The sequence below is a fragment of the Suricata suricatta genome, chromosome 12, assembly GCF_006229205.1.
Source record: "Suricata suricatta isolate VVHF042 chromosome 12, meerkat_22Aug2017_6uvM2_HiC, whole genome shotgun sequence".
In the NCBI taxonomy this organism is placed as follows: Eukaryota; Metazoa; Chordata; class Mammalia; order Carnivora; family Herpestidae; genus Suricata; species Suricata suricatta.
This window is the reverse complement of record NC_043711.1, coordinates 101,625,127-101,632,617: the sequence shown is the minus strand read 5'-3', so window position 1 is coordinate 101,632,617 and position 7,491 is coordinate 101,625,127. Positions and strand designations below refer to the sequence as shown.

Genomic DNA, 7,491 nt, shown 5'->3' with positions numbered 1-7,491 from the left:
TGTGGAAAGAGCCCAGATGTCCGTTGGCTGACGAATGGATGAAGAAGATGCATACACACAATGGACTATTACTCGGTGATGAAAAGGAGTGAAATCTTGCCCCTTGCAACGATGTGGATGGAACCAGAGTGTATTATGCCAAACGGAATAAGTCAGCAGAGAAAGATAGATATCATGCGATCCCACTCAGATGTGGAATTTAAGAAACACAACATGAACACAGGGCAAGGGAAGCAAAAGTAAGAAAAATGGAGACAAACCACAGAGACTCTTAAATACAGAATAGAAACAGGGTCACTGGAGCGGGGTGTGGGGATGGGCCAGATCGGGGACGGGCATTGAGGACGCCACTTGTTGGGATGAGCACTGGGTGTAATATGTAAACAATGAATCACTAAATTCTATTCTTGAAATCATTATTACACTATGTGTATACACACACACACACACACACACACACATATTTTTTTAGAAAGAGTGAGTAGGGAGGTATAAAGAAAGGAAGACACAAGCAGGCTCCAGGCTCTGAGCTGTCAGCAGAGAGTCCGACGTGAGGCTCAAATCCACCAACTGTGAGATCGTGACCTGAGCCAAAGTGCAGCATCTAACCTACTGAGCCACCCAGGTGCCCCTACACTATATGTTAACTAACTTGGATTTAAATTTCTTTTAAAAAGACAAAAAATAGGAACTCACGTCTTTGTCTTGGGGACTCAGACCTAAGATACAGCCTGTGATTGCTGAATAAGCATCGGAGCGCCAGGATCTCCCAGGAACCTTCCGGGGCCTGCCTCCGCCCCAGGAGGATGTCCGGAAGGGCTGGGGAACCACAGCGGTTTGGTTTTCCAGCTCCTCTCGGGCGCACAGCTGCCTGGAGAGGAGGCCCATCTCCAGCCCCTACTCAGTGCCAGCACAAGCGGGGGGTGGCCTGGGGGTGGGGGTGAGTTGAAACAGCTGTGGGGCTCCTTGAAACCGGGGACCACCAAACACGAGCCAAGAGAGGTTTCGGGCCTGGGACAAGCGGGGGAGAGGGAAGGAGTCAGGTCAGGCCGGCTGGGGATTTGCTGCTCCTTTCTGTGATCAAAGAAAACACCCCAGGACCTGCTTGGGACTTGAGGGGAGGGGGCGCAGGGTCTTGAGAGTGTGTGGGGGAAGCACACTCCAGCGCTGTTTCTGGAACTCATCCCAGCAAAGACTGCAGAATTCCGGGGAGCTTTTTTCTTCTCCCTTTCCCCCTCCGCTCCCCTCCTCTCTCCCCTCCTTCCCTTGCCCTCCTCCCTTCTCTCCCTGCCTTCCTGAATGTTCCTTCCTCAAAGCCACGGCCCCTCCCTTCTCTCTGTTTCTCTCCCTTTCTCACTCCTTCCACATTTCTACGCCTTCTCTTTCTCTTCTTCATGACCCCAGGCTCTGCCTCACAGCAAAATGGCTAAACCGGGGGACTAAACCCGGAGTGAGGGTCCTACTCACATCTACACATTACTTAAAATTTTAATGACTTTTCCTTTTTCACCATTAAGCAGCGTCTTTATTGAAAGCATATGAAAAAAGAAAAAAGAAAAGCATAAAAGGAAAATAGAAACCATCTGCAATTGATCTAATTAGAGGGAAATCCTGTATTTCTTTGACATCTTTGTTGCGTGTGTGTGCAAGTGTGTATGTGTGTGTGTGTACGTGTGCATGAGTGTGTCGTTGGGAAGCGTGGTTACCGATATGGAGGTCTTTAGGTAGTTTTATATCCCCCCCTTTTTTGCATATGATATTGTATCATAGACCTCCTCTCACATTATTTTTTATGTTTATTTTAAAGCTTATATATTTATTTTTAGAGTGAAAGAGAGGGAGCATGGGGAGAAGCAGAGAGAGGGAGAGAAAGAACACCAAGCAGGCTCTGCACTGGGGGCCTGATGAGGGGCTTGAACCCATGAGCTGCGAGATCATGACCTGAGCCAAAACCAAGAGTCGGTCACTTAACCAACTGAGGCACTCAGGTGCCCTCATTAATAAGAGTTTTTTAAAAAAATAGTTAACGGTTGAATCGTTTTTTATTGTATGGCGCTGCTATCATTGACTTGTTTATATGGCTTCTAGCTGTTGTTGTTTTCCCTCACAGAGATTGCTACTCTCCTACCCAGGATCCACCTCCATCCTTTTAAAATTTTATTTTGGGTGGCAATGTGCCTGTCTGAAAGACTACATTTTCCAACCCCTTATTGCAGCCAGAGGTGGCCAATGAGATAGAAGGTGTTTGTTTGCTCTTCTAGGATTGCACATAAAGACAGTCTCTTCTTTTTTCCTACATGGGATGCAGATGATATGGCTGGAGCACCAGCAGCCATCTTGGGCCATGCGATGACTTTGAAGAAATAAACTATGCACAGAGGACAGAGGAATCCAAGGGTAGAAAGCACATGGGTCTCAGAGAGCAATATGTGGTTGCCACAGCAGCTGTGGACCGTCTAGGTCTGGATTTCTTTTATGTGCAGGAGAAATACACTTCCATCCCACTTGCCTTCTGTCGCCGCCCAGACCGCCAGCGGTTGGAAAGACGCATGACACTGAGATTCGTTGCAGAGAGTTTTATTGTCCACTTCTTTCTTTCTTCTTCTTTTTTCCCCCCGCTGCTTGCTCCCCCATATATACCTGCCGCCCAGGCTGCGCAGCCGCTCATGATAGGCTGGCAGAGGCAGGGCTGACCCATTCCATGGCCTCGCATTGGTCGCTCACTCATCGCGGTATCTGGCCGGGGGGGCGGGAGCACTAGAGGCCGGCGGGCCGTACCTCGCCATGTGCTCGGGCAGGGTGCCCAGGCGCCATCTTGCACCCGCCTCCTATAGCTTTTTATCTCCTATTAGGAGCTGAGTATAATTCCTACAACAATATTCAATATACGATATTGAAATGGAACAACTATTTACTGAATGTCTACTCTGTACCAGTGAATACAACGTAGAAAATAAATTCCCCCCATGCATGGCACTGACAGTCTACTGGGGAAAGACAGATGATAATAAAGTAAACGTGAAATATTTTGATGGACTTGATCATAAGTGCTAAAGAGAAAAAATAAGGGAGGGTGAGGGAACGCGTTATGTTTTGGGGGTGATGATGAAATTCTGGTAACTCAGGGAAAGCCTCACCAAATAATTATTCTCTTCCCCATGAATTCAACGTGGCATCTTGATAGCACTTTTCACATTTTTTAATGCTGGAAAATTAGTGGCTAATGGGGTTTTAGAAGCCTTGGTGACTAGACTCTCCTCATGAGCCTTGTCCCTGACATATAATTAGCTGAGCGTCTCCCTGTTGCAGGTGCAAGATACTCAGTTCAAACAGGCCTAAGGAAATTGGGGAACATTCTGACTCACAAAATTAAAATAGCCAAGGGGTGGTCCGGGCATGGCTGAATCCAGGTGCTCAGTAATGGTGCCAGGAATCTGTCCTCCCCATTTCCCTGTCTGGCTTCCCGGTGCCGCTGGTGCCATGCACCCACCCACTTTGGGAGCCCGCCTCCTGCGCGTGCGGAGTGCGGTCCGCCGCCTGGAGTGGCGGTGGAGGCTCTTTCCCAGTAGTTGCCACAAATATCCCAGGGCTCACTCTCATTGGTCGGAGTTGGGTCACGTGCCTATTTTGGAACCAATGCGGGGGCCCAACCGGGTCAGACAAGCTGATGGGCGGGGCCTGTGCCCTGGACGCCCTCCCGCAGCTGGAGGACCGGGCTTGGAGCCTGAGCGCAGCCTCTCAGCCCTTAGGAGAAGTCAGATCCGTTTGCTTCTTGCTTTCCTTTTGCCTGGTGATTGTTTTCCCCCACTTTACAAATGAGCAACCAGATGCCTAAAGACCGTAAATTATAAACGAGCCGTTCAAATGAGGCGAGTGATGGCAATGAATGAAATCTAATTAAGCAGTGTGAGATCTAAGTGATATTGTTATCAAAGTGCCGCGTTAACGAGCGTCTGATCAGCCTCTAATCTGTTGTGTGAGTTAGTCGGAGGTGAGCTCCGTTCTGACTGACATCGAGATCGATCCCTTCTGCAGAGGGGATAAAGTGCCGCTGCAGGAAAGGGGAGGGCGCAGGAGTTCTTGAGGGGGTTGCCCTTGTGAACGGCCCCGTCCCGGCCCAGCTCCTGCGCACCCCCTGCTCAGCACTGGTCACCGAGGGCGCTGGAGGGTTTGGGGTGGCACCTCCCCACGATTGCCGTCTTTTTAACATCTGCGATTTCCAGAGCTTGGCTCTGACATGACTTTTCTGTCAGCTCCGAATGATGCGGACCCTGCGTGCCAGGCGCTGCCCACGGATGGGGAGAGATGGGCGCGGTCCCGGCCTTTCCCCAGCTCCCAGTCTGCGCCCGTTCAGGTGGTAACGACCTGTCTTTGGGGGAAAAAGAGGTGCTTGAGCTGCTGGGCACTCAGGTCTCTAGAGAGAGGCGCTTGGTCAGGAGGCACCAGCAGCCTCTGGGCTGGGGGAGGGGGTGCACCCAGCAGGTGGTTGCGGCAGCGTGTCCCAGGGAAGCTCCAGTCTCCGTGGGGAGGTCCCCTTTGAGGCCACTACTTGGTTTGAGCACTTTTGCTTCTTTGGGTTGGGGTGAATTTGGTGAATTGAATTTCAGCTGGGCTTGGGAGGAGTTACTGACCTGCTTTCCCAGCCGAGGAGCCTGTGAGCACAGAGTCTGAGCACGATGTTCAAGGCCACCAGGGCAGGAGGTGATGGCCTGGGTTAGCCCAGAGTCCAGGGTTTGGCCAATGCCTGGGCCGGCTCTGCACCACGCTGCCCAAGAAGGATTTGAGAACAAGGTCACGTTGGCTGGACTTACCCCCACCCCCGTGGGAGTTCAACATCCCCTCCAAAGCCTGTCGTGCACCGTGGCCTTGGTTGAGCTCCAAGTGACCCCAGTTGGGTCTGCTGTTTCTGCTGGGTAGAAACAGAGTCTTGGGCCCAGCCCTCCTGCATCAGCACCTGTGTTGGATGGGGTGCCCAGGGCGTTCTGGGCTCATCACAGTGTGAGTAGCACGGCCCTGGTGCCTGTCCCCTCTCCCTCTCCCTCAGCAGGTGGTCCAGCCATCAATGCCTCTGGGCTGACCTCCCTCGATGGGGGTGGGGACACCTGAGGCTCATCCTGGGTGCAGTCTCCGCCGTGGGTGGAGGGAGTGAGGAGCGGGAGCACGGGGGTTGTCTGGAAGCCCAGCAAGGGGTGCCAAGTGTCTGAGGCTGAGCAAGGGCAGGGCGCCCCCTCAGGGCTGGACGAGAGACTGGGGCAGCCTGGGCGCAGCCTCGGGGAAGCCACCTGCCACCCTCCCCCCACACCCCCCGGGGCTCTGCTCAGGAAAAGAGCACAAGGGGGCCTTGGGGAGGTGCCCAAGTGCCTGCACGAGTGCCCTGGGGCTCTTCTAGAACAAATGACCACATGCTGGGTGACTCGAAACAACAGAAATGTATTCTCTCACGGTTCTGGAGGCTGGATGTCCCACATCAGGGTGACAGGCCTCACCTTCCTCTGCGGGCTCCCTGGGAGAGGCCGTTCCTTGTCCCTTCCAGCTTCTGGTGGCTTCTGATGGTCCTGGCTTGTGGCCACATCACATCATTCTCTGCCTGTGTTGTCACGTGGCCTCCTCCTCTACGTGTGTCTCTGTCCGCCTCCTTTCCTTTTCTTCAAGGACCTCAGTCAGTGGATTCAGGTTCCATTCTAATCAAATATGAACTTAATTAGCCACATCCGCAAGGACCTTACTTCTAAATAAAGTCACCTTCTCCAGTCCGGGCTGGGTGTGAATCTTGAGGGGACACCATTCAAGCCTCTACAATATCCAATAGGACTTCTTAGAAGTGTCGACATAGTCTCTCTTTCTATCTGCTTTCTTTCTGCATTCGCTATTAAGGGTAAAAAAAAAGACTAATTGGGACCTTGAATGGACTGAAATCTCCCTCCTCCCACAGAAGCCTCAGCCCCATTTGAATTTTGGCTGCCAGACTGTATTTAATGACTGTGGACACAGAAGGGAGATCTGGAGGACAAGCCTCATTAAATATTTATATTTAGTAATAATTTGGTTTGCGCCACTGCCTGGACCCTGGCGGAAGCCGGCGGTACGCTGTCTCCAACGCCACTTGATACGAAGGACACAGTTAATTATCTCTTGCCAAATGTAATAAAGTTCTAAAAAGTCATCCTGTGAGCAATGCCCTGGGGGTCCTGTGTCCCGTGGGTCCATTTGCGGGGTCTCAGCACCTGCCATGGCAGCCACCGTCTCTTGACTTGGCGAGAATCTGAGCCCAGCAGGTAGGGGGCGGTAGAGGGCGGGGTTACCGTCTACACTTGCCTTCTGGGGTCGTTTCTTCGCCTGTTCCAGTCTCCCCCGCTTCAGCTCTAAACTGGGAATTAATTTAGGCAGCAGATATGCGTCGGAAGCCGTCATGTGTTTGAATGCTGAGGTTTAGTGGCGGGCGAGGCAGACTTGTCCTCACAAAGCTCGCCTTTACGTGGGAGACCCAATGACAAATGAACAAGTCTGGGCAGTGTGACGCCGGGTGGGGAGAGGTGCCGTGAAGGAAGGCATGGCAAGGGAGGTGCATGGAGAGCCTGGTCGTCGTACAGTTGGTTTATCTGAGCAATCAGGGAGGACTGCTCAGAGGAAGTGGCATTTGAGCGAGGGAAAGAAATGGGGACTACTGGAAGGGAGAGAAATCCAGAAGAGAATCCCACAGGTGCGAAGGGCCCCGAGGAGGGTCCTGGTGGGAGGAACAGAGTGGGGGATGGGCAGGGGGGAGGAGCCATCAGGCCGAGTTGGGGGACAGATCGCAGGGGTCCCGAGAAAGGAGGCTTCAGCGCAGCGGCGGTTTAGCTTCCCTGCCTCCGGCTGCTCCCTGGGAGGCCCCGTATCCTAACGGGCACGTGAGGAAGGAAACAGTTCCTTCATGCCCTCGCGCAGCCCTGCGTTGGTTCTTTCAGAGTCACGCTCCTGCCGGGGTCAGTGGCGAGCAGAGGGGACGTGTCGGGCCCGCGGTGCTCATGGCCTCGACCGGCCTGCAGACTTCAGTCCCCTGTTTGAGCAGAAAGGGCCCCCTAAAGGAGTTGGCCACAAGGGCCTTTCTGGGAAGAGCAGGTGTGGGGCCACTCAGCCCTGCGGTCCCAGTGACATATTGCTATTTTTCATATTTTTATATATGTGATCTTTAAGCTCCTGCCTAGTTCCAAAAGGACTTTGGGGCCTTATAATAAAAGGCAAAGGAATGGTGAAGACCTGAACACCAAGCAGGCAGATCAGTGGCCAGATGCACCTCGCTGATCCCTCAGTGGGTGCCTGTCCCCCCTCGCCTCTCCCCCAGTCCTGATGGAGAGGCCAGCGGAGTCTGACCCGATCCTCAGGCCCCTTCTCGCTGGCGGAGGGTCCCGGTGGTGGGAGAGCTTTGATTTCCTCCGCGGAGAGTCACAGCATCATGATTTTCATCACGAAAAGATCCCTATGTCCTCGGAGGGCTGGAAAGGGGCTTTGAAA

At 52.9% G+C, this 7,491-nt stretch overlaps 1 long non-coding RNA gene across 2 annotated transcripts in view; it reads right to left on the bottom strand.

Annotated features, from left to right (window-relative positions):
- Positions 1-3,874: 3,874 nt before the first annotated feature.
- The window catches only part of LOC115274772, a 10,336-nt gene continuing 6,719 nt past the window's right edge, over positions 3,875-7,491 (bottom strand). The window contains exons 2-4 of one of the 2 annotated variants that reach the window (XR_003901239.1): positions 5,487-5,681; positions 4,632-4,765; positions 3,875-4,369 (exon numbers count right to left, since the gene is read on the bottom strand). This is a non-coding gene — a long non-coding RNA (uncharacterized LOC115274772). Of the gene's footprint in view, positions 4,370-4,631; positions 4,766-5,486; positions 5,855-7,491 lie in introns of those variants that run through there. The other variant, XR_003901238.1, reaches the window with a different exon arrangement.